Source organism: Myiozetetes cayanensis, unplaced genomic scaffold, assembly GCF_022539395.1.
Source record: "Myiozetetes cayanensis isolate MyiCay16 unplaced genomic scaffold, myiCay2020 scf3, whole genome shotgun sequence".
Taxonomy (NCBI): Eukaryota; Metazoa; Chordata; class Aves; order Passeriformes; family Tyrannidae; genus Myiozetetes; species Myiozetetes cayanensis.
In genome coordinates this window covers 67637991-67661470 of record NW_026087521.1, presented here as the reverse complement: position 1 = coordinate 67661470, position 23480 = coordinate 67637991, and the positions used below count along the sequence as shown (strand labels likewise).

Here is a 23480-nt window from a genome sequence, read left to right as displayed (position 1 = left end):
GTACAGGAAACGGACAGTGAGAGCACTCAGCTCTCTTTGGAAGAGCTTGACAAATCCCAGGCAAGGCTGGGCCTCCTGAGATGGTTGGCATTATCAGGCCATACATCTACAGAACTGGGTTCAAGCACTTATTTGGCCTCTCTGCTCTTTTTTTGTTTAGAATTTCAGTTCTCTGGAGTATTATTAGACAAGGAAATGATGTGTCCACAAAGTTCAGATTTAGCAAACTGATAACAATAACAATGAACAATTAATTACTAAAAAAGAGCATGAAAGAATAAATATTATTAAGTGTATTTTAGATTTAAATGTAGCAGCTGTGCAATTATTATTCTCAGACTCTGGAGTGAGGTGCTGGGACTGACATAACTTGCCCTGAGTATTCCCTGGATTAAAAATTCTTGCTGTTTGGATTCTGTCATGAAATGGTTGGCATCCCAACAGTCATGACAAGTGTATAAGTTGGCAAGGAATTAAAAACGGTGGTACCTCTGAAGTTTAGCAGGAGGTTTCCTGCCTGGGGATGGCAGAAATTGTAGCTGTTGCTAATGCCATTCTCTTGTTTGTGTAGCAGCTCATTTCTGAAACAAAGCAAGCTTGTGCGCATGTTCCACTTTGTAATAGGAACTGCTACATTTGGTTTTCTTTTGAGTGTTTTCAGACACTGGAGTTTTCATGTGCCCACTTCTCTTTTTTTTCCTGTTGTTTTGTTAATAAATTAAATCTGACTACAAGATCTCGCTGCCTCTGAACTGCAGTAAGGGCTGCTTGAAAAAGCATGAGCCTCCTAAAATTTTTAGTCTCAAGAGGAAATAACTAATTTTTTGTTTGTCTTTGATCCAGTCGCATCAATGCAATTTTCCTTCTTCAAACAATTGAACCTGCAGTTCATTATAGTGCAAGACCGGAACCCTTCTATTACCTAATTTTTAACAACAATTACATTAAACCTTAAAATTGCATTTGAAAAAGAAAGGCCTGCACCAGCCCCAAATCTTTGTTCCTAAAACTTGCTCTTGCTGAGGCCTCCAAGAGAGGCAGTGGCAGATTGAAGCCCAGCACCTTTGCTCTGCTGGGAGAGGACCAGCTGGCCAGGAGTGTCCTTTGCTGGTGGGACTTGATGGCTTCCCTTTGGCCAGGGGGAGGAGTGGTGCCCTCGCAGAGCGAGGCCCCTCCTGATGTCTTTGTTTGCAGGATTTTCATTTGCTCTCCTCAAGGCTTTCAAGGAGTTTGTAGTCCTCTGAAGTGACCTGAGGGTGCTTTGTGTGCTGGGCTGTCAACCCCTGGGGCTGTGTGGGACCCACTTGGAAGTGCTGTCTGTGCTGTGGGTCTCAGCGCCCTCCTGCCTCCCGCATCAGGGAGCACTGTGATGCCAGGCCAGGGCATCCGTGGAGGGGAACCTGGGGAGCTCCTCAGCCTGGAGCTCCTCAGGAGCTCTGCAGGGCTCTGCTCCCGCAGGCTTTAGCATCTTCCCAGAGCACAGCCTCAGACTCTTTCACAGCTTATGTACTCGATTAAAATGTCATTTCCCTTCAGCTTATGGAGCTTAGAAGCTCTTAGAGGCATGAATAAATGGAGAGACAGGTTCTATCTGCTATGGAGTTGAGGAGCTGTGATTCAGAGGAGAAAAATCATTCTGCCAGGTGATTTGTTAGGTTCAAGCATTGCTTCCAGAATTTTTCAAACAAGAGTGTTTATCTGCAGTTGGGACTGACTGACACCATCACTTCTTAGGAAATATGCCATTGGAGAATGTTGTTTTCTTAAACACAGCCTTTAGAAGTCTAGGAAGAGAAATGCACTGCTGAGGCAGGAGGGAGGTAAGGGAGAATACTGCATGAGATTTGGAGGTGTCTGCCAAACTGGAGAGAACAACCTCCTGTCACAGCGGCTGTGGCAACCTAGCTGGAACTTGGAAACAGGAGCGTAGTTTGAAACATTGGATATTTTACTCTCATTGTACCTGATCGAAATATCTACATATTACATGTAGTAAAGCTCTCTAAGTACCCATAATAAAGTTCACTGCAAAAATAGGGAGCCTTCATGTTACTTTCCTAACATACTGTGCACAGAAACCTGGTTAGCATCCAGCAGGCTGAGAGACCCACAGACAGAAAAAAATCTGATTAACAGCACTAAGAAATGGGCAGAGTAACCCCTGCGTTTCCCTGCAAGGAACCAGACTCCTTGGAATGCAAAACTGCCAGGCCAGGAAGATTTGAGGCGCATGTGGAAGAACTGTGTCTGTATGTGAACCTGACAAAGGGAATAAAAATAAAGGTACAGCTTAATGTTTCCACAGGACAAAATGGAAAAGTGAAATAAAATTGCCAGGAATGAATATACAAATGCTGAAAGAGCTGGAGAGAATGTGCTGGAGGCAGCAGAGGGATACTTTTCTCTAAATCCCAAAAGCAAGAAGCAGAGAAGAGGATAGATGCTTGCATCGTATTGCAGAAAGTTCTGGCATGCACGTGTACGTTAGAGACATAAAAGATCTCCTAATTAGAGACAGGATCATTTGTGGGACATGTGATTCCAGTTTATAGGAGGAATTGCTGAGAAAAAGACATCCAATCCTAGAGGAATGAATCAAAGAACAAGAGCAGCTGAACTGTCCAGGGAAAGTAGCAAAACGACAGGCAATCTTACAGGACACAGGCTGTGTTTAAAATGAGTCCAGGAGACAGGGAAGAGATGGGCTTGGGTGGGATGAGTCTGAGAGCTGGGCACAAGAGGGGAGTGACATTTGAGGCTGCTGGGAACAGGGCACAGGGGTTCATTCAGCACTGTGGTGTCTGGCTGACATCTTGCGGGCTCTCCTGTCTTGGCAGGAAGAGAGGAGGCAGAAGGAAAAACCCCCAGCCAGGTGTGGTGGGGCAGCAGCAAGATGGAAACCTGCTCTGTCTCAGCAGAACAGGAAGCAACAGGCTGTTCTGGAGCTCAACATATCTGAAGGAATATGAAATCAAGCTGCCAGCCTTTAGATGTCTCTGGGTTAGCACCTCTGCTCAGTCACGAAATGTTGCATGAAAAGCAGAACTGTCAAAAGGAAAGGTGGGGTGACCTGTCTGTGCTTCCGAGAGAGGAGAAGCAGGAAGATAATGTTTGAAAGAGGCACCAGGAAGTTAATCTGTCTGAGCATGACCTGACCATTACCCCATTTTTTTTTTTAGTTTCTCTATGCCATTCTCTAAAGAAAAGCCAATTATATTTCAGAAGAATAGGGGCCTCTCATGTTGTTATTCATCATGTGGCACATAAAACACCAACACTAACTCCAAAACTGAGAGTTAACCTTGTCCTTTCATCACATATGGTCATCTCATCACTAGGCTGGAGACGGCTCAAAGTTGCCTGAAAGTGGCTGGGCCTCAGACAACTGAACTTTTATACATCAGTACAAAAGCAGCAGAGAAGATGGGAAGGAAAACTTGATTGTCCCAAGGGACGCAGCGTAGTGGTTTGAGTAGTCCTGCCTAGAAAGTCACTTGTGGCTTTTATAATGAAGAACTTAAGGTTTGAATTTTTAGACTTATTAGCTGTACATTTGTTTGTTTTTTATTAACTTAATATACCATGTGCTGCATTTTCCTTGGGGTATTGAGTCAAGTGATGGATTCATCCAGTTTAGCTCTAAATGCATGGGCTCTCTTTTTCATAAAACTTTGAAGAGATTTGGGTCTCAAATTTCCAGAATGATTTTATTTTATGCCTCTATATTTTGGTACAGCAGCTAATGTTTTCAGTCCTGTTTCCTTTCTGAGAATATGTGCTTCTGGCTAATGTAGAGAGGGAATGTAGATTTTGTTTGTTCTCTTTCTTGACCCATGAGAATTAGAGTTGTCTTCTTATATGAGCAGACACAGTTAAACCACTTTAGTCTACAAAAGAGTCACTGGAAGTTTCCAATCCCCTATCTCTCTGCTTCAATGGAAAGAAAACCAGGTTTTAAAACGTCTGAGAAAGATATGGCTATTAAGCTAATCCAGTATACTTCATCTAGCTGCTAAAAATCTTGACTGTTAAAAGTGATTAAATGTAATTGCATCAGTAAAAGTGGTGTAAAAAAACCCCTGAGTTTCATTAGAAACTGTCGTTAGGAAACCTTGATTCCTTGACTTAAAAAGTTACATATAACGTTGCTGTTTTATTTTGGTAGTGCTTTGAAGGTCTCTTAAACCCAGGGTTATATAGAAAGAATAGATAAAACCCAACAGGACAAATACAGAATTCTGAAGTATTCTTCTAGGTTTCATTATATATTCACAGTGCATGTGGTTTATTCAAAAAGAAAATTTGGCTTAAAACTGAAAAGTTAATGGATAAATATTCAACTATCTTAAAGAACTGACCAAATAATAAAGATATTTGGAAGAAAAAAACAAATGAACAAACCAGCACCTATGTGGTGGATAAAATTGTCACAAGATGGAATGGAAGGACTCCCAGTAATTTCAGTTAAAGCTATTGAATTAATTTTTTTTACATTCTTCAGTTTGAAAATGAATTTTTTCATTATTTTAAGAGCTGAAAAACAAACTTTTTCTCATTTTCATATCTTTAAAGGTGTGTCATGTCCTAAACACTGCACAATATTTATAGAGAATTTAAAATTTCTCCATGTTATGCTGTCTAAAAAGCTCTTCTAGACAGTAAGATATTAACAAATTCATCAGTTATGGTCTAATGCAGAACAACACATGTAGTTTTATATCCTTGGAGCTGAACTGGATATTTGCACTTTTGGATTTGTTTTGTTAGATTATGAAAAATTATGGAAACAAAACCTCTGACAGTGAAATACTGAGAATTACAAAATAATCCAATTCTTACATAGCTTTGGCACTGCCAATGTTAAATGTTACTGCAAGTATTTATTGCAAGAGCCTCAGTTACTGCAAAGACAAAAGTACAACAATGAGCCTTGTTTGCTTAGAGAAACCACATACTCCCAGTGTGTTCCAGAGAATAATCACACATTTTTGTGGGTATTCGGGAGAAGTGATAATTCTGAAGCAGAGAATGCTATTGATAATGTTTCCACTGGGAAACACAGTAAAAACGCATTTAGCTGTTCCCCTACATGAAATTTAAGCAAAATTTAAGTCTAGATCATGAGTGGCCTGTGGTGAGATGTTGAACTAAACACTGATGTGTCTTCTCCACATAGAGGTACTTCCTGCTTAAAAGTTGCTGGAGATATTAAAACCATGAAAATTCATTGATATTTAGGGCATTTAATGAAATATTGAAAACATATAAGTGCATAGACACGAGGTAGACATGCACTGTGCAACAAAAAGATAGTGTGGATGATGAAAAATTAGTCCCTTCTGAATTAATTTCCATTCTTTGTAACTATCTGCCTCTTATTTTGAGAATCCCAATGTGCAAAAATATTTTTATAATCTCTTTGGCATTTTTGGCCCTCATGCAATTTTGATTCATGAGTTGAAATCCTGTTTCCATGGAAATCAACTGAATTTTTGATCGGCTTTGAATTCCTCCCACAAGCGAAGGCAACTGAGGGGCATCATCTAGGCTAATTCTCTCCATAATGTTGGTCATAGTATTCTCCCTTTTATTCCATATGAATGGGAGTGTTTCAGGGATGGCGGAAGTCAAGATTTCCAAATGTTACTGCATTGAGTTCTCTTGTATCAAGGGCAGTGAGGGTATTTGACAGATATGTTTGAGCTGAAAGGAACTGTACGTCACCCACAGAAATCCCACTGGACACAGACTTCCTCGTTCCCTTACAGACAATGAGCAGGAGGAAAAGCCAGGTGGCCTGGATTTGTCCAAGAGAATACCAGGGGTTTTCCCCCAGATTTCTAGAAGAGAAGAGGCAAGTCAGCAACTCTGAAATGTGTAGAGAGCAGGACAGTGTTTTCTGATGCCCAACGTTAAAGCTCGCAGGTGTGCTGCCGTCACTGCCAGGTGCGCATCTCAGGCTCTTGGGAGGGTACCAGGGCAGTGACAAGGAACTGTGCTGTCTCCTTGCCTGGCCTGTGGTGATCTGTTCACGGGTGCAATCCTGGCACTGTTCTCTGGGATTCTACCCACACGTGTGGGGTTGGTCGCTGGGCAGCTCTTGGCCAGTTGTCATCATCAACTGTCCACAACTTCCTCTGTCCTGTAGCAGCACCACTAGCAAGGGGTGTAGTTTTTCTCTGATGACTTTCAGAACTGCTGAAATAAAAATAAACACTGTTTTTTAGGAAGTAGAAAAAAAATTACAAAGTTTATAATATAAGCTTGATATATGGCTTGGGAGGAGAGGTTTAGATTAAACTTATTTTATTAGAATTATGAGAGGAAGTGAAACACAGAGTGCCAGTTCTGTGTTTCCTTGTCTCTACCCCGTAACTGGGAGAGAGGGATGTGGTGGGAATTGGCAGGGTGGAACGAGAATTGATGGTTTGCTGCTCTCAGAGCATCCGTTCACCAGGCCCTCGGGTAGGAGGGTGGCAGTGAAAGCAGACCCTTCCCTGTGCTGGAAATACCAGGTGTTGGACCTCAGCAATCCTCACATTCTGAGGGTATTTCTGGCTTTCCTAAGCTTTGATCCTGCCATTGAATCTGCGGGGGTGCAAAAATCCACCCACACAGATCCGATGTCAAAATCCTGACCTTAATTGTTTATGGTTTGGTTTGGACAAATTACTGTTCTCTCTACAATAACCACAGTTATTACCAGAAATACAGAACAATCTAAACCATACATATATACGTTATGTAGGTATGACGTTTGGTGTTTTTTTTTTAAGGCTGTAATTTTATTAATGAGTTTTGAGGCTTATCTGAAATTCTCATTTCTCAGTCTTGCCCTGTGCTGCTTTTTACCTGACCAGACTGGTCTGGATCTATAGCAATTAATTCTCAGAATAAAACAGCTCATAATGTTTATAACCTGAAATCCAACTTAGAACTAAAAGAACATCCAGCTTAATACACCTGGCACCAAGATCCTAGTGGTTTGTTAAACTGCAAATGGACTTTACTAGTTTCCTGCACAAAGGAGACCCCCTTTTTTAAATGTCTCTGGACTCTGTTCACGAGACTAATCCATCTCAAGTTAAATCATTTTCATCTGCATGTAAATAAAGAATGAATCTCTTATGAAAAAAACCCAAACCTTTTGATGAAGAACAGTAAATTTCATGAAACAAAAATAAAATTAGAGTTTTAAAGCAAAATCAAACATACCTCTGCCACTGGAGAGCTTGGTAATGCCAGCCAGCACCATTCTTTAATTAGAGTAAGTCAAACTTTGTGGCTTATGTGTTTCCCTAAGTCTTTTTCTTTCCTTCTTTTCACCTTACATTTTCCTACATTTTTAATCATAAATTAATGCTGATATGTTTGCTGTCCTAATGGTTACAGATAGTCTCACAGCAGTTGAATGTTGCTTTAAATTTGGATTTTTTGTCTTCATTTTTTCCCCTTAATAGAACCATGTGAAAAAATCTACTCTCTTCAGCAGTTCATAGGCAAGCTTGTATGTGCTCAGTTGGAAGTCAGCTGAAAATCAGCAGAAGCTTCCAGGTAATTCCTGTGCCTGCTTAGAATTATGTCAAACTGAGTTTTGTTTGAAGTTAAAAATGTGCACCTCAGCTTTCAATGAGGTGCCAACCTGGTACTCTAAAACATGTTCCTTATTATTTGGTTTTGATCTGATGGGAGAGTAGCACTAGTTCTGGTTTTCAAGTTGTTGTATGTTTCTGGCTCTGAGATTTCAGTCCAGTGTGTTATGGATATGTATTGCAATCCCAGTCTCAGTGTCTAAAACACTCCCTACAGTCACGGGAAGTACATGTTTTGCACTTATTATTATTGAGGAAAACCAAATGGCAGTAAAAGTACTCCAGAATGGAAAAAAGCATTCTAGTAAAAGTCAACTTGATGTGAGTGACCTGTCTGAAAATCACAGAACCTCACAAAGCACGGCAGATCAGTCTTGTCAGAAACAGTTCGCTTGCTTTTCAACAGAGAGTATTTGCAGTTTTAAAAAAATACAATACAGCATTAGTATTTGTCCAGGTTATTAAACAATGCAAAAGACTTTTCCTAGTTTAGTATGATTACTTTTTATATTCAAGTCATGGTTGTGTTTGGTACTTCCTTAAAGAATGTTCTTAAGCTTTCAGAATTGCATGTTCCAGAGCTTTGGTTCTCTGTAGGTTGTGTTGGAACTGATTGTTTTCTAAGCCTGAACTAAACCTCTTGAAGGGTTCCTCAGTCTTCTCCTGATGGAAAGCAATGATAACTTTAGTCAGAGGATCCACTTAAGGCTTTTAAACATGAGAAGCCAGTTACACAATGGGGAAGAATTTTACCCTTAATATATGTGTATTTTTTTTCCCTGAAGAATTACCAGATTCTATCATGAACTGTAAGGATATTATGACTTTTTTTTTTTTTTAAGATTGTGAGCCAAGGTTTTAAAATTGCTAGTAATTCTGGAAATGAGAGCGTCAGAGAACCAAACTTGAAGCCTTGCTCATACCCCTTTCAAAAGTTTCGTTGTTCAGCTCTGTGCAGGAGATGCGCTCATAAGGTGTGTCATGTTGGAATATAAAAGTCCAAATTTGTCACCTTTCAGCCTTTGAACTAATTCAGTTTTTATGAGAAATTACTATAAATATATACTTGCCAAGTAATACAAAGTGATAGTTTTCCACAGTAAAAAATGGTCTGGATGTGCACATCTCTATGGGAAACTTAGGGAATGCGATAGAAACAAGAAGTGTATTTCACCTTTCAAACTACAGCTAGATTGTGACTTTTCAAATTCTGCAGATTTTCTCTGTAGATCAATTTTCTAGTGTCTTTTGTTGGTGTCCTTCAGGTTCTGTCAACTTCCAGCTAGAAAGCTAATGATAAAGCATCAGAATTGCACCCTTTTAAAAGAAGAAAAGCAGGGTAGGCATCTGTAATAGTAGTGTAATGACACCAAATATGCATGTATGGTTTAGAATTATTTGCCTGAATCCTCATTCGTTGGCATGTGGACAGTTTCTCCCATGCTTTATCTCCATATGATGTTCTGCAGCACCAGTCTGGCATCAATAGGCATCCTCCCACCAGCATTTGAAAGATTTTTCCACACCGCCATAAAATTGCACCTTCCCCCTTGACCCTGAAACCCAGCACCTGTAATAACAGAGCAGTGGTATAGTGTGCATCCCTCCTGCATGTCTGACGGCAGAGCACTGGGGCTGGGGGCTCAGCGAGTGTGAGGTCGTGTCCTGAGATTGTACCTTCCTGTTTGAAAAGAGTGACTTGTAAATGTTTATCTCAGCTGGATGTGAGAATGTGGTCTACGTCTATGCTCCCCAGTTCCCCCTTGAGGAGCTGTGCAGTGGAACAGCTGCATATCCCTTCACATCCTCCTCTTGCTGTTAAACATTTACGTCTCTCCCTTCAGTTCTTTGCCAGGTTTCCCCCTGCTCTCATTTGGGTTTCTGGTTGAAGGCTGCAGGACTGGATTTAGGGTTTCTGCTGAAAAGAGCGAGAAAGGGATCAGTCCAGCACAGGACGACTGGCAGTCCATGTTCAGTGTCATGCATCATGGAGTTTCTTTGTGTTCTACCAAAATGTATTTCAGAGTAAAATGGTTGAGGCTACTTCTGTAGAGAACAGACCAAAGTATACAGAGGCTGGTTGGGGCTACTTCTGTAGAGAGCAGACCAAAGTATACAGTATATTGGCTTCCCTTTTGCTGGTTTTGGACAGCTAGGGCTGCTTTCCGTTTCCTACAGTGTTCCAATAGAACTAAGTCACATGTGCTTGGTAATGGAGGCTTCTGAGACCTGGGGCTTCTGTAAAATGGAAAAGAGCAAAGTATTATTTATACAGTATAATATTTTGATTTACTAAAGAGCTGTGAGGTGGATGTTATCATGAACTACTGTGCAGCAAGAAAAGTTCCTAAAACATGCACCAACTGACTCCATCTCCAAATCATTGCAGATAACGCAGTGTTTAGTTTCTAATTAGACCTATGTTGTGCTAATTCTCCTGAGCAGTGTAGGTGATTGCTGGAGCTCGGTGCATCCAGCATCCAGCCTCTCGGAGAGACTGATTGGCAGGATGAGCACACACTGATTGGTGTGGCCTTGCTCCAAGGGGGAAGGAAGAAATAAAGGCAGGTAATAATCTTCAATTAGACTAATGATATTCTAGTCCTAAAAGGATCAGAAGAGAAACATTTAACTGAAAATAAAACCCCAGTGTATAAAGTTCACAAATTATTTATTTACTTTGGATAGTCTTTTGCACTGTTTCGTAGGAGAGGATGGACATTATTCTTTTTTGCATGCCTCAGTCCCCTATATTAAAAATATAGATGGTTCATCCCAAGTGCTGGTTTCTTGTGAGTAATAAGTGTAACCTTCAAGGCAAAATCTTGTCAACTGTTTCTTGATGAAACATGCCAGAGCAGCATAGGCATTTTACGTTGCTAAAATTATTTCTGGATCATTTTTGCTAGCACATTTGCTTTGTGGCCAGCTCAAGTCAGTATGTTCAGTAGTGCAGTTCCACTGTGGAAATAAAAATAGCAACATGGATTTGATATAGACAGTCTCTTTGAACTAGAGTGGATTAGTGTAAGGAGCTTCTCCTAACTTTAACCTTTCAGTCAGATTCTAAACATTGTTTGGCTTTTTCAAATCATCACCACTGCACTCAGCACTAACAAAGGCTGTACCAGTGACTCTTGGAAGTCATTCATGTAAGCATTTGATTTTTTTCACAGCCTGTAAAAACCTTTTTTCTTTCAACCGTCTGAAGTCCCATGTGAGGCTGAGCTGTTCCTTTGCATTAGGGGCTGGAGCCCCTTGTAGATGTGTTAAAGGAAAGGGGCTGGCTAAGGAGTGGCATTTTCTCAGGATGATCAAGCTGTGGCTCGCTGCAAGTCCCATCTGCCCTCTCCACATGCAGTGTTTGAAGCCCTTCCTGGAACAAGCTCCTCGGGGATTTACCTGCGTGAGGTTGCTGGTACAGGGTCACTGGAAAGGCAGATGGGACACAGGATGGCAGACTTGGACCAGTTGCATTTGGCAGAGAACAGATCTATGGAGTAGCATAGTCACTGTATGGAGCAGAATTTCTATTTAACTGGTATTCCTTGATCCCCAGTCTGGTACAAATAACAGTGGTACCATGCATCTGTTGGATTTTCAGAATTGCCAGGTGGGCTCACAGGCTGCAAAGGGGGTATTTGTGCAGATCATGATACACATAAATGTATTTGCTTCTGTCTGTGTGCTTCAGCCTGCCAGTAATACTTTTTTGCAGGCTATGTGAATCAAGGTTGGATTTTGCTTTGTCAGTTGATGTCGAGGTGAATAAAGTCAGCCTTGAAAGCCTCAACCATATCCCAGGTAATAAAACTTAATCATGAAGTAAGAACCATAAATTTGTCTTCTACTTGAGAAAGGAGGAGGTAAGGTAACCCAAACTTCCATTTACTTCCCCTCTGATCCTTTTTCTATTTTGTCTATCAGAAACTGCAAAAGGAAAGTTTTGGACCTTGTGAGAGCATTAGAAAACTTGATAAAAAATCACGTGGTATAACCACTCGATCCAACTATGGGCAACGTGTTTTAACTCTATGGAACTGCCAAGTGCTCACACTTTGTAACCCTGAGAAAAAGTGTGCCTGCTGCAGATCCATGGTGCAGATTAGGTCATTTGCTCATATTTCAGTTACTGTGTTTTTCCAGTTTCTCTTTCACTACTGCTCTATTAAAGAAGTGCAGCTACCTGGAAGGCTGCAGGCATTGAAAGGGCTGCAGCATTAAAAAGAGAAGTTTGGGGTCCGTTTTCTTAGTCAAACAGGTTTTTTTGTATGCCAAGTGCAGTATTTTATGCTGTGCAAGGAAAAGGATATTGTTTGCCTCACTTTAAAATAACACAAAAGCCGTTCCAGCTTTCCTTGAAGCCAGTGACAAGATTCCACTTGCTTTCAGTGGGAATTTGCAAAAGACCTGTGATGCAGTTTCTGTCAGAGCAGAAGAAAACTGTGACTTCATGGTACCAAGCAAATGTAAAATGAATGAATTTCATGCCATATCATTTGCACAATTCAGAGAGGAACTGCTTTGAATTTGGAGGAAGTGTCCTGTAAAGCTGTTACTCAGGCTCTCATACTTTGTACAGAGAAAGAAGTGTGTGACTGCACTCAGACCTGCTACTGTTCTGTTGGAGTGTGTATTAGAGCACAGGGAAGGAGGGAGCACCTTGTCTGGGGTGTTTCCTTCAGTTTGGAAGGTGAAGTGTCCAGCTACTGTTTGAATGTGTAATAATCACCAGGAAATTTCAAAGTCCAAATATTTGTGTCAGTGAACTAAAGCATCCTTAGTATGTCTTGTGCAAAGCAGAGGTTGAAATGGAAGAACCCCAAGGAAAACATCTGTCTCTTTAAAGTGAGTTTTCCCTAGGGTGTCCCTGCCACAAGGTAGCTGGAGTTTGGCTGCCCCTGTTCTCTGTGTACTTGCTGCTCCTTGTGCCTGTGCAGCCCTGTAAAAAGGAACCCAAGAGTGAACCTGTGGCATCACTGGGACTTGTGTGAAGGGAAGTGTGTGGAGAAAATACCTTCCAGACATCCACATCAGCAGCATGGCAGGAAAAAGAAATGTCTCGTGTTCTTTCCATGTGAGATCAGACTTAAAATTCTCCAGAATAATGAAGCTTCTCTGTAGCTGTGAAGAGCCCTGGGGCCTTGTCAGGCATTCTTGCACTTCTCAGCTTATTCGTGTTGCACCTTGATAGAGATAAGAGTAATTATTAGATCCTCAGCTTTAGACTCCCTACAGTTACTCAGTGCACAGAGTTTCCTTTATCTATCATTTTCTACTCTACAGTTTACTTTACAGTTTACTTTAGGGAGATTGTATTCTTGCTGCTTCTGGAAGAATTTAGCTACCAGCAAAGGACATGGTTTTGAACTCCATGGGATGTTACTGATGTTTAAATCATCCTGTATCTTCCAAATAGTGGCCACTGCATCACTTTTCACAATATACCTTGCCTTAAGATTGAAAAACAATTAGTGATTTTGAATCATCAGCTTCAGCAATCTTCAGAGGGACCCAAAATCTTCAGAAATTGCTGTTATGGAAGATTGCATCTTCTAAAATCACATTTCCCTGAGTTTTGAAAATGTAAGGCTTGCATCAATATTCATAAGAGACCCAAGCTCAGCACTACTTAATTAAAGAATACCTTTATGGAAAGTACTTCACATGCACAGTAGATGCATTTTATAACCTGTTTGAAATGAATGTGTAGAGCCTGATGTTAGCAAAAAGGTTAAAGTTACCAAACAGAAGCATTTGAAATTGGGGATGAGTATGTTGGTCTCCTGTTCCTGGCACTGGATTTCCTTGTTCATGGTGTGAAGGATCAATACTGAAGAACTGAAGTACATTTTGGACATTCTGTAATGTTTATGTTCTCTCCAGATCTATGTGAAGTTGGAATATTTGTGCGCTTATGTTGATTTACCTCCATGTTAATGTCCATGAACTGACTCTTCCACAAAGGTAGAACACACATTTTCTTGCTGACCTGGAGAGAAAATGATTCTCTGGTGTTTATTCTGATGAATTTAAAGATATTTCACACATATTTCCCCAAATTCTCTGCTTGTATGTGCTGGCACAGCATCACTCTACTCAAAACAAGCATATACCAGTTTATGAGGCAGGTGCTTTGGTGAACTACAAATGGTTTGTTCTCAGTTCCTGAGTAATCAAGAGAGGGAAAGTTTTCATAAGGTTTGGAGTGTAGCAGTCCTATAAGGGGTACACTCTGGGTGAGGTGTGTGTATATCCTAAAGGAGATGTACTGGAGCTAATGTGCTCTTCTGGTTCAGCTGAAGAAGGGGAGGAGGAAAGGGGTTGGCAAAGAAGGAAAGCTGTGAGCACTGCCAATAGTCTTGAGGGCGGTTCAGGTCAGAAAGTTCAAAACCACTGCTTAAAGGAACAATGCAAATATTTTCCATCCTTTCCTGTGAAATGACATGGTTTGTTTGCTGTTGCTTGTTCATCTGCTCTGCATGGTATGTCACATTTATCAGTAAAACAGACTGTAGGGGGTAACAGTACTATGTTTATTTTATGATGTTTTGACTTTTGCTATGTTTATTCTGTGTTTTCTGACTAAAATCACACTCAGATAGCTTTTTCTTCTGCTGTTACAGCACATCTGTCTCAGGTTGCTCTTAAAAAGATGAAGCAGTAATCTGGCAAAACGAACTCAAAACACACAAGGAGTCGTCATAGGAGACTAATCTGCAAGGTATTCAGGTATTTACACTTTCATATCCTACACCAGCAATTGGTGCACATGTGATGTGCCCTGCGGTTCCTGCACTGAAAGGAAAATGGTCTTGTTAAGAAGTCACACAAAGTGATGAGAAAATTCTGAAAATAAATGAGAAATCAGGTGAAGGTTGAAAGTTGTTTAGTCAGAATGCCCCCTGCAACTTAAAGAGTGAGCCAGGTTTGAAAGTATTGTGGCAGAGTTGTAGCTCCAGATTCAACACAAGTTGATGCTGCTGAATGTTCCATCCCATGTGCTACTTCCCAGAGCACCAATGGCCATCTGAGGAGTGGTGGACATGCACTGGAGCAAAGGGAACAGTTTCTCTTCTGCTGATGAGCTAAGGCACTGCAAAACTTCCAGTGACCTCAAGAATTAGGTCCTCTGTTAGGCTTACAGTGAGGGCATTTTAGTTCCCAGGGATACCAGGACATCCCTTGTACTATTTGCCAGGCCTCAAGGATTTTAAAGAGCTTTAAGTTGTGTGTATGTCCTGCATACAGCTGAGGAAAGACCAGGCGTTTACAATTCCTCTCAGTGCCAAAGACTTTCTAGTTGGACAGCAAGAACAATCTAGATTATAGGGAAATAGATTTTTGGTTTAGGGGTACATACAGGAAAACGTAGGAAGGCCTGCTAAGCCTGTGTTCCGTGTCTCTGGAGGAAGGAGAACACTTGTGGGATGATTCCCTTTTCGCACTCCTCGTGAGCGGATGGTGACAGACATGCTGTGGATGTGCAAAGTGACAACTTAGCAGCAACAAGTGGTTCCGTACATGTCTGTATGACGATATAGAAGTGGAGGTTGGCTGTACACAGCTTGGTCCCCTTGCAACTGATCAACTGGAAAAGCAAACGGGCTGCTGAGGAACATAAAGGTGAGAGCTGTGCTTGCAGAGTACCTCAGTCAGTAGCAGGGGCAGAGAAAAACTTTTACTGGGACAGTCATTGCAATCTTATGTTATCTCATTGCAGTGATTAAGCTGTTGCAATTAACATTGCAAACTATTGTTCGTAAGTTAAGTATTTTAAACAAAGCCACAAAAGGTATTTCCTAAGGGTTTGTATTTCACAGCTATGTCACTGACATGTGAAAAATCACTCTCCTTAAATGTTACACCATATGTGACTGGCTGAAAAGCAAATATGAGTAAACAGCAAAGTCACTCTGAATATTATTTTAATTCACGAACTGCACAGTGTATCAGCTTCCAGATATTTATTCAAGTTGATACTTTATTATGTGTGCATTCCTGTGGTTTTGGCAGTGTGCTCATAGACAGTGTTGATGTACTCTTTCAAATTCTGCTACTGAAGTGCTTCTGTGACTTCATGCAGTTTGCTTCATCTGAGTGAACCTCAGATAAGCCATATACAAAATTGGTATTAAATCCCAGAGCACCAGGTTTTGCTGCACATAATGCAGATGTAACACGTGGGACCAGCGAATGATGGCGTAGCATTATTAGTACTTTTCCTTTCAGTGTTTTGTCTTCACTGGCGTTTGGTTTTTTTTTTCCCAGCATTGGACCTCCAGTGCAAGTCGCTCACGGTAACATTCTAAAAGTAAAGTCAGTGGTGAAAATTCTGGTTTTCGTTCTAAGTGTTTTTGAATCTTGGGTCAGATTGTTGGCCTTAAGAGACATCCTCAGTCTCACTTTGGAGCTACAGTATTCTTTGGAAGAACAGGAAATTGCTGTCAGAACCTCCTAATGTAAATTTAGGAAAGGTTTCTGTTCAACTTTGAGTGATACTGTTTTCCCGTAAGAAGATTAATTGTATCTAAAGAATTTACACTTCCAAACCTTTTGAAAATAAGTACACTCCAGATTAAGAAGTGGTTTTCTACTCGCGTAGTTCCTTCAGAAGAGTTAACACTCAAGTAGAGGAGAAATGAACCTTGCGTGAATTTTATTGACAACAGATAGGAAGAATAGTCCCTGAGAACATTCTGTAAGCTGAAATTATGGACTAATTCTATACCCAAAGATGGTGGTCAAACAAACATCCCGTATTTTAGATACGAGTTACTGACCTTACTTAATGTTCTAAAAACTCATTGTTATGGGGAAGATAGACTTTGCTTTGAATTTCAGGTTGGGATCGGTCCTCAAAATAAGAAAACTCTAAAAGTCAAATTTTCCTCTTAGAAATTTCAGACTATATGTGGTTTGAGTAACTGTGAGTAACAAGCTATTTTAGAAAGGAAGGGTTTTTTCCTTGCAAACCTTTCATGTTTCTAACTCTACCCTGTTACACTATTTTCTAAATAAATTACAGTTGTAATTTACAAAGCTGCTTACAAGTATTGCTGTATTTGAGATGCAGATTTTAATTTGGCTTGGTTTTCATAGAAAGAGTAATTCCATTTCACAAATTTTGTTTAACTTTGGGACTTGAAAAACTTGAAATCAGTGTATTATCACAGTTGGTATTTCTAGAAGATGATGGCATTTTAAAAGGAACTTTTCCTAATTAAAAAAAATTTGCAAAACTCTGAGAGTCATGGTCCTTCTCATTCCAAAACAGTCTGCATTGAGCATAGGAAGAGTTAGTATCAAAAACCTAATAGAGAATGTTATGTTTGCTGGGTCTGGTAACCAAGGCAATGGCTCCAGAAAGTGCAGGAGTGTTGGTTCCTTGATTTGAACATTGATTCTGCCCTGAGTGGTGACTGGGATGTCTGGTTAAGTTGATGGTGAAGTCTGGATGCCTTTGTTTCAAAACCACAGCTTTGCACCTATTACACAGCCCAGGTGTGAGCAGTTCCTGATGCAAAATGAACAGTGGTGGTTATTTGAGTGTCAGTTGTAAAATCTAAGTGTAATGAAGACACTGAAAAGGAATTAAAAAAATTAATGACAACCTTCATTTTAGAAGTTCCTGAACTTGTATTCTGTAAGTTTGGTTTCCTTGATAATGTTCAAAGATATGAACTGGGGTTTATTTTCCCTTGTTTTTTTCCTTCTTTTTTTTTTTTTTCAGGAGACAGGGCAGGACATTCATGGGACCTAAGTTGCATATATTGAACAGTAATGTGGAGAGGGAAGAGGGTTTCAGATGTGAATTAAGTCTGAGTTATAGTGACTCATAACTGACAACAAAACACCCAAGGAGAGACATGAGGCGCGATGAGATGAAATGAGACAAGCCATGAAAGAAGGGACAGATTTATGAGTTATTGGCCTACAGATGGAATGAGAAGATACACGAGTGGAGAATGAGATCATCACTCAGAGCTGTGCTAGGAGAAAGGAGGAGGCTCACAGGACGCGTCCTAGTAGCCTCTTGGGGATAGTAGGAAGGTTGATTTAAGCCACAGGAAAATCAGTATTAGTATGATACGAAAATTGGTTAAATCCTAAACCTCAGAGGGTCCTGATTTTTCTCCCCCTGCACTTCATAACACAAAGAAACAACAGTTAGGACAACCCTGAAACTCCAACAGTATGTGGAGACTTCACTCCATGATGGTAATCCCACCTAGCTAAAATCACATCAGCGTGCTTTCAGTTTCGGTAATGCAAGGCAGTTTTCAGCAGTTTAAAGAATTTGCTACATTGCTTAAAATAAAGACAAGAGGCAGAATTTTCACCTTAAATCTAAACAATACAGCAGTTTTCTGAAAATGTTAAAATTTGGCTCTCATCCCTGAAGCTGAAAGAACGTTTTCAGGTAACTGCATCCTCTGTGCTATGCTGCAGCCAAGGCATCACTTATGGATTATAAGTGGTGGAATTGATTGCCAAGTCTGTTTTGGTGAAATTTCAGTTGGCAAAATTATAATCCTTCTCAAGATTCAGTATCTTAAAATTTCTACCTAAATGATGAAAATAAGCCCTTCGCTGCTCACAAAGCACATACAGATCTGTGAAGTTTGTGTTACTGTAGTTGCAGCCCCTACCACTTCTCTGATTTTGTTCTCGTATCCTGTACAGAGAGATTAGGAGGATCTGCTTGGAGAAATGCATAGAAGTCTGTTGGTTAGCCGAGTCTGCAGAATCAATTGGCAACCTCATGAGAAAAACTTTTCTGGTGGAGTTTCTTCTTATATCTGCTTCTGAGAGGAATAGATAGGAATCGGGAAGAAGCATGGGAGTGTTTCTCACAGATTCAATCATTTTTGCTCTGTGACTTAACTTAGGGGGTCATCTGTGTGAGTGGTCAGATTGAATTAAAAGTCATTAAACTTGGTAACTGACTATTAGAACTGGAGGTAATCAATAGAGCAGTTTTGATTTGGTCAAGCCTCCATGTGTAATATTCTACATTTGGTTTAGCTCTTGCTGCCCTCGCTCAGCAGCAGCAGCGAGCGAGGAGTCGCAGTTTGCTTTGGGAAGGGCTGGGACCCGTGAGTGTGAGGACAACATGTGACTGAGCCCCGCAGTGGGTGGGTTTGCGGCGGCTCCCACTGGCCCTGTTCATTCCCACACGCCTGGGGAGGTGTGTGAGAACAGGGAATGGGGTACCTTGTGCTGGCTCCGTGAGCTCTCGGTGTCCCCCCGAGGCACACACAGCCAGGCTCGGTGTCCCCCCCGCTGGGAGCTGAGGGGTCTCTGTCCCTGGGCCCGACAGGCCCCAAGCGGCCCCTCACCCTGTCAGAGCAGTCCCAGCAGAGCACACACTCCTGAGGAGCCACACTGCCCTTTTGTTTGCTTTGAAACAGCCTCATGCTGCTTGGAGATGGAAGGGTGCTTTATGGAATCTGACAACTAAGCTGGAAAAGGATTATTGAGGTTGTACTTCTGAAATATAATTCATTTTTTGATGTTAGATTAGTGTGTTAGGTAGAGCATGATTAAGTAATGCAGGACCAGGCTGCGCCATGTAAATGAAATAACTACCAATCTAAAAGCTCTATGCTTCTAGAGAAATTGAGTCTTAGCAGCCATATCAGTTATAAGTGTGGGCATATTTGGTAACAGCAGAAAAACTCCTGATGGATTCCAGTTCCTGAAGCATTTAAGCATGTATTTAACTCCATTCAGACTCAGTATGTGCTGGGATTCTGAGTCTGGAGTTACTCTAGAAGTAACTCTGTTTCTAAAATGTAATGCTACTGGAACACTTACGGTGGAGGTTTTTCATTTGCTTGAAAAACACCATATGCTTTTGACTTTGCTGTTCTGTGTTGGATATTGTTCATATTAGGTAGAGCACCAATTCTAATTGGGAACTTACTGTGTCCAGTATTTTTCAGCTTTCCAGTGATAAGAGGGATGAATCGTAGACAAAAGTGGGAAGAGAGAGTAGGTGCATGAAAAACCCTGACATCTAAAGAAGATAGAAAGTCCATAAATAGTGAGACACCATATTGAGCTCCTTATGATGGGCTAATAAAAAGTGCTACTTGAATAGACAAAGGAGATTGCAAAGACTTTAAGAATTAAATTGTCAAATTTTCCACCTTCCAAGACTTTGATGGTGCCTTTTCTTTCCTGGTAAAACTAGTATTCTATAAACATCATCATCATGGCTAGGCTTCGCGAACGAAGATTTGAGAAGGGCTCTACCCACGCTTGCTACAAGCACACTGATGACTAAAAAGGCCAATGCGAGATAGACAAGTCCGGTTGCAGAAGGCAGAGCAGAAAGACTCCCCAGGTGATACAGACGAGACGCGATTCTTTCTGCGTTGTCTTTTCTCCTCGAGAGTGATCCTGCGTGTGGTCTCAAAAGCAGCAGCAGCGTTATAGATGGTGTGTCTCCAGGCCTCCCGATTGGAGGCCAGGGTAGACCAATGGTGATGATCAATATGGCCAAGGCTCTGAGGGATTGTTTCAGGTATTCTATAAACACACTTGTGGTTAAGGAGTTGGGACATTGCCGGATCACAATGTGTGTTTAAGGTGAGGCCGTTCTTAAACTCTTTCGGGCATAACAGTAGGACAGGAATCGTGTTCTAGAGATCCCAGGTTGCCTCTGCCTGTCCCAGGACCCGCAGGTCCTGGGATGGAAGGAGCGAGCAGATTTCTCTGTCCCACAGAAGGGGAACAGCCCAGAGCTGGAAATTAGTAACTTACAGTGGTCTGAACTGCTCTTTGTTCTCAGACACGGTTTCCCCTTTGTAGCATCTTCTATGAAATAAAAACACACTGAGAGCTTCAAATGGAAAACAGGAAAGAGAAAAGTATTAAAATAACTATTTACTCACCAGTTTTGTAGACTGATAAGACTATTCCTGCAAAACCAAATGACCAGTCAAACAAACATGTAAGATCATGATACTGAGGGACTGATTTTAACTCAATCACTGTAGAGTCTTGCTGCTTGTGGAAGTTTTCCCTTACTAGATTTCATTTTGAGAAGGTTTCTTAATGCAAACAGACTTTGCACATTTTAGTCCCCTGAAACTGAATTATCTTAAATGACAAATCTTATTTTTGGCAAAATATTATAGTAAATATGATGTATAACATTGCATTGCATAACAGTGGTATTCCTAAATGAGTACAGTATTTGATCCACGTATATCCTAAATTCCTTAAGGAAAGATAAAGCTTGGGAGAAGACAAATACACCTTTTTTTTCTAATATGACATAATGGGAAACTGAAAGATTAGGGTCACTGTGTCAAAAATGGTGAAGTCCTATTTAAACTGCAGGACAGAAGGCTGGACTTTGAAAAATGCTCAACTCTATTGGCCCTGAGCTGTTCCAAGTATCTGAGGCTGAGGACTGGAGCAGGAAGTAGTTGATACTGTGCTCGCTTGAAAATATGACACAGTAGTGTCACTAGCACTGGAACACAGAAAAGCTATTTGGAAAATCTGTGTCAGTGCTGGAAACAGACCTGGATGCTTGCATTTAACCCAGTGTCAAACAACACAAGTTTCTGAGCTTTCACGAGTTTTCTTAATAGGCAGACAGTAAAGGAGAAGTGTCGAGTGTATACCCAGGGTTTGGACTGATACAGGAGAAGTGTCTTAGTACAGAATACTGAAGTAATTCTGTCTGCTCCTTTTCGTTGTTGAAACTGTTTGCTGCATTTCAGACAGGTTAAAATGGAGTGGTTTTCTGACTCTTGGGACTGACATTCAACTTGCCTATTATGTCTTATTAAAGGCTCTGTCAGGTTTGAAAATCAGAAATGTTCAAATAAATAGTGTCTGGAGAGGGAGGCACAATATGGTTTCGTTTTCCAGCCTGTTAATAAATGAAGAGTGGGAGGGGAGGGACAGTTTACTACAGGACCCAGGGCTACTTTAGTCCCTTTAACTGAAAAGGGGGAAAAGTGTTTATTTGTTAGGGAACAGCCTGTATTTGTATGTACACAAAATACTGATTGATTTGCTGATGTTACTGATAGACAGGTGTGCATTTCAGGCCCTTGGATGAGAATTTGCAGTGATTCTGTTTCCCTTTGTGGAGGTAATTAAGCCACACAGCAGCTGTCTGGCAAATATTAGCTCTCCACTACCTGGTCCCAGGAGAGCAGAGGCAAGGCAGGAGTGATGTGACCAAGAGACCGGAAGGACTAGGGTGAGAATCAAATCTGAACCAAGCCCTTCATGGTAAAGTGAGGTACGTTGTGGGTGAGAAGGATGGGCTCTATGGGATTATACTTGCAATACCTCATACAGCTGCTACACAAATCATGGAATCCTTTAAGTTGGAAAGGGCCTCTAGGATCATCAAGTCCAGTGTCAAATGCAGAAGACAAAGTAGTTTTATGTGTCAAGACAAAAGATAGGGATGTGCTAAATGCTCCACAAACACATAATAAGAGGAATTCTCTTTGTGCTCCTGCTCAGTCTGTCTAAAAAAGAAGAAAGTCTTCTCTACATTTCTTTAAAACCATAAAGCAAGGTAAGCTCTGCTCCAGCTGAACAAGATTTAGGCATGTGTCTTGATTTCCTTCTTGAATCAAGGCCATATATTAGTTAAAGAGGACACCTTTCAATTAATGTCATTTCTCAAGATGTGGTGTACATTGCATTGTTTCACAGAATCATTTTGGTTAGAAGCACAAGCTCCTAAAACTACATGGTTTGTACAGTATCCTTCTGATCTGTAAATAAGCAGTCTATGACCTTTGTTCACTGGAGGCCTGGTAAAGACCCTGGCAGCACATCACACAATATCTTAATATAACTTACCAGCTATTTGTGGGAGTCTGCCTCTGTGTCACTGAGAAGTGGAGCTGGAGGTGACAGTTCAGGTTCTGCTGCCTCCATCCGGAAGCCATTTCGATGCTGCAGCCCGTTATGTATCTTACTGGGCATTTGTAGCCTAGGGAATCATTTCCAGTTGAAAATAGTCCTGGGCACAGTGCAGATGGACATAGAGTGCAGGCAAAGGTACAGCTCTGTTACTGCATTAAGGTACTGAGATTAAATGTATGTTTACCACGTTTCTGTTTCAGTGAAAATGATAATAATGAATGTGATTAGGTACAGTTCAGTAAAGATGCAGTTTAGAATGTTAAAATATTTATGTGAGCTCTAAAATGCCACCCTAAGTAGCTGTTATATTAAAATTTCGTATTAAAACAAAATACAAATTTCCCTTTCCTTCTTAATGTCAGTTACTTCATTTTGATTACTAAAAATATTTTGCACTTGTTTTTCAGTTTTCTCATTTTTCTCTCCTTAGATAAATAAACTTACAATTTTAATGAATTTATTCTTAGAACCTTCAATACTTAAACTTCTGTATGCTTTGGTAATTAAAATGAAAAGCAAAATAAAATTAAAAAGTGTAAAATTCAGGCATAGTGTTTCCACAGAGCCAGAATGTTTTCAGTTTTCTTACATGTCACACTATTCTGGAGCAGGGTATTAATATTGGAAACAAGTATACATTTAACTATAGAAAGGCTTTTTTAAGTCTTTTCCTTGGGTGTCAGGGCTCCAGTAAGCTGTTTAATCCAGGAGTATGACTCCTCTAGGGACACTTGCTGAAATAATATTTGTTAGAGTGTATGTGGTAAAGCAGCACTTGATTCAAGAAGTCTAGAAAATGCAGTGATACTTCAGGTAAAAGTGGTATATTCCACTAACAAAGATTGTGATCTTTTTGTAAAAAGAAATTCTATTAATTTTAGACAGAACTTGTGATTTTTAGGGTTATACCTACATTTATGGTATGTATTAGTACGTCATTTAGTTTACATATTTCATTTACATCCTTGTAGCTCT

General features: G+C 40.6%; 1 long non-coding RNA gene across 2 annotated transcripts in view; it reads left to right on the top strand.

Annotated features, from left to right (window-relative positions):
* Positions 1-23480, top strand: part of LOC126644247 (uncharacterized) — a 90196-nt gene that overhangs the window by 41332 nt on the left and 25384 nt on the right. For both annotated transcript variants that reach the window (XR_007629890.1, XR_007629891.1), the window contains exon 9: positions 14219-14324. This is a non-coding gene — a long non-coding RNA (uncharacterized LOC126644247). The remainder of the gene's footprint in view (positions 1-14218; positions 14325-23480) is intronic.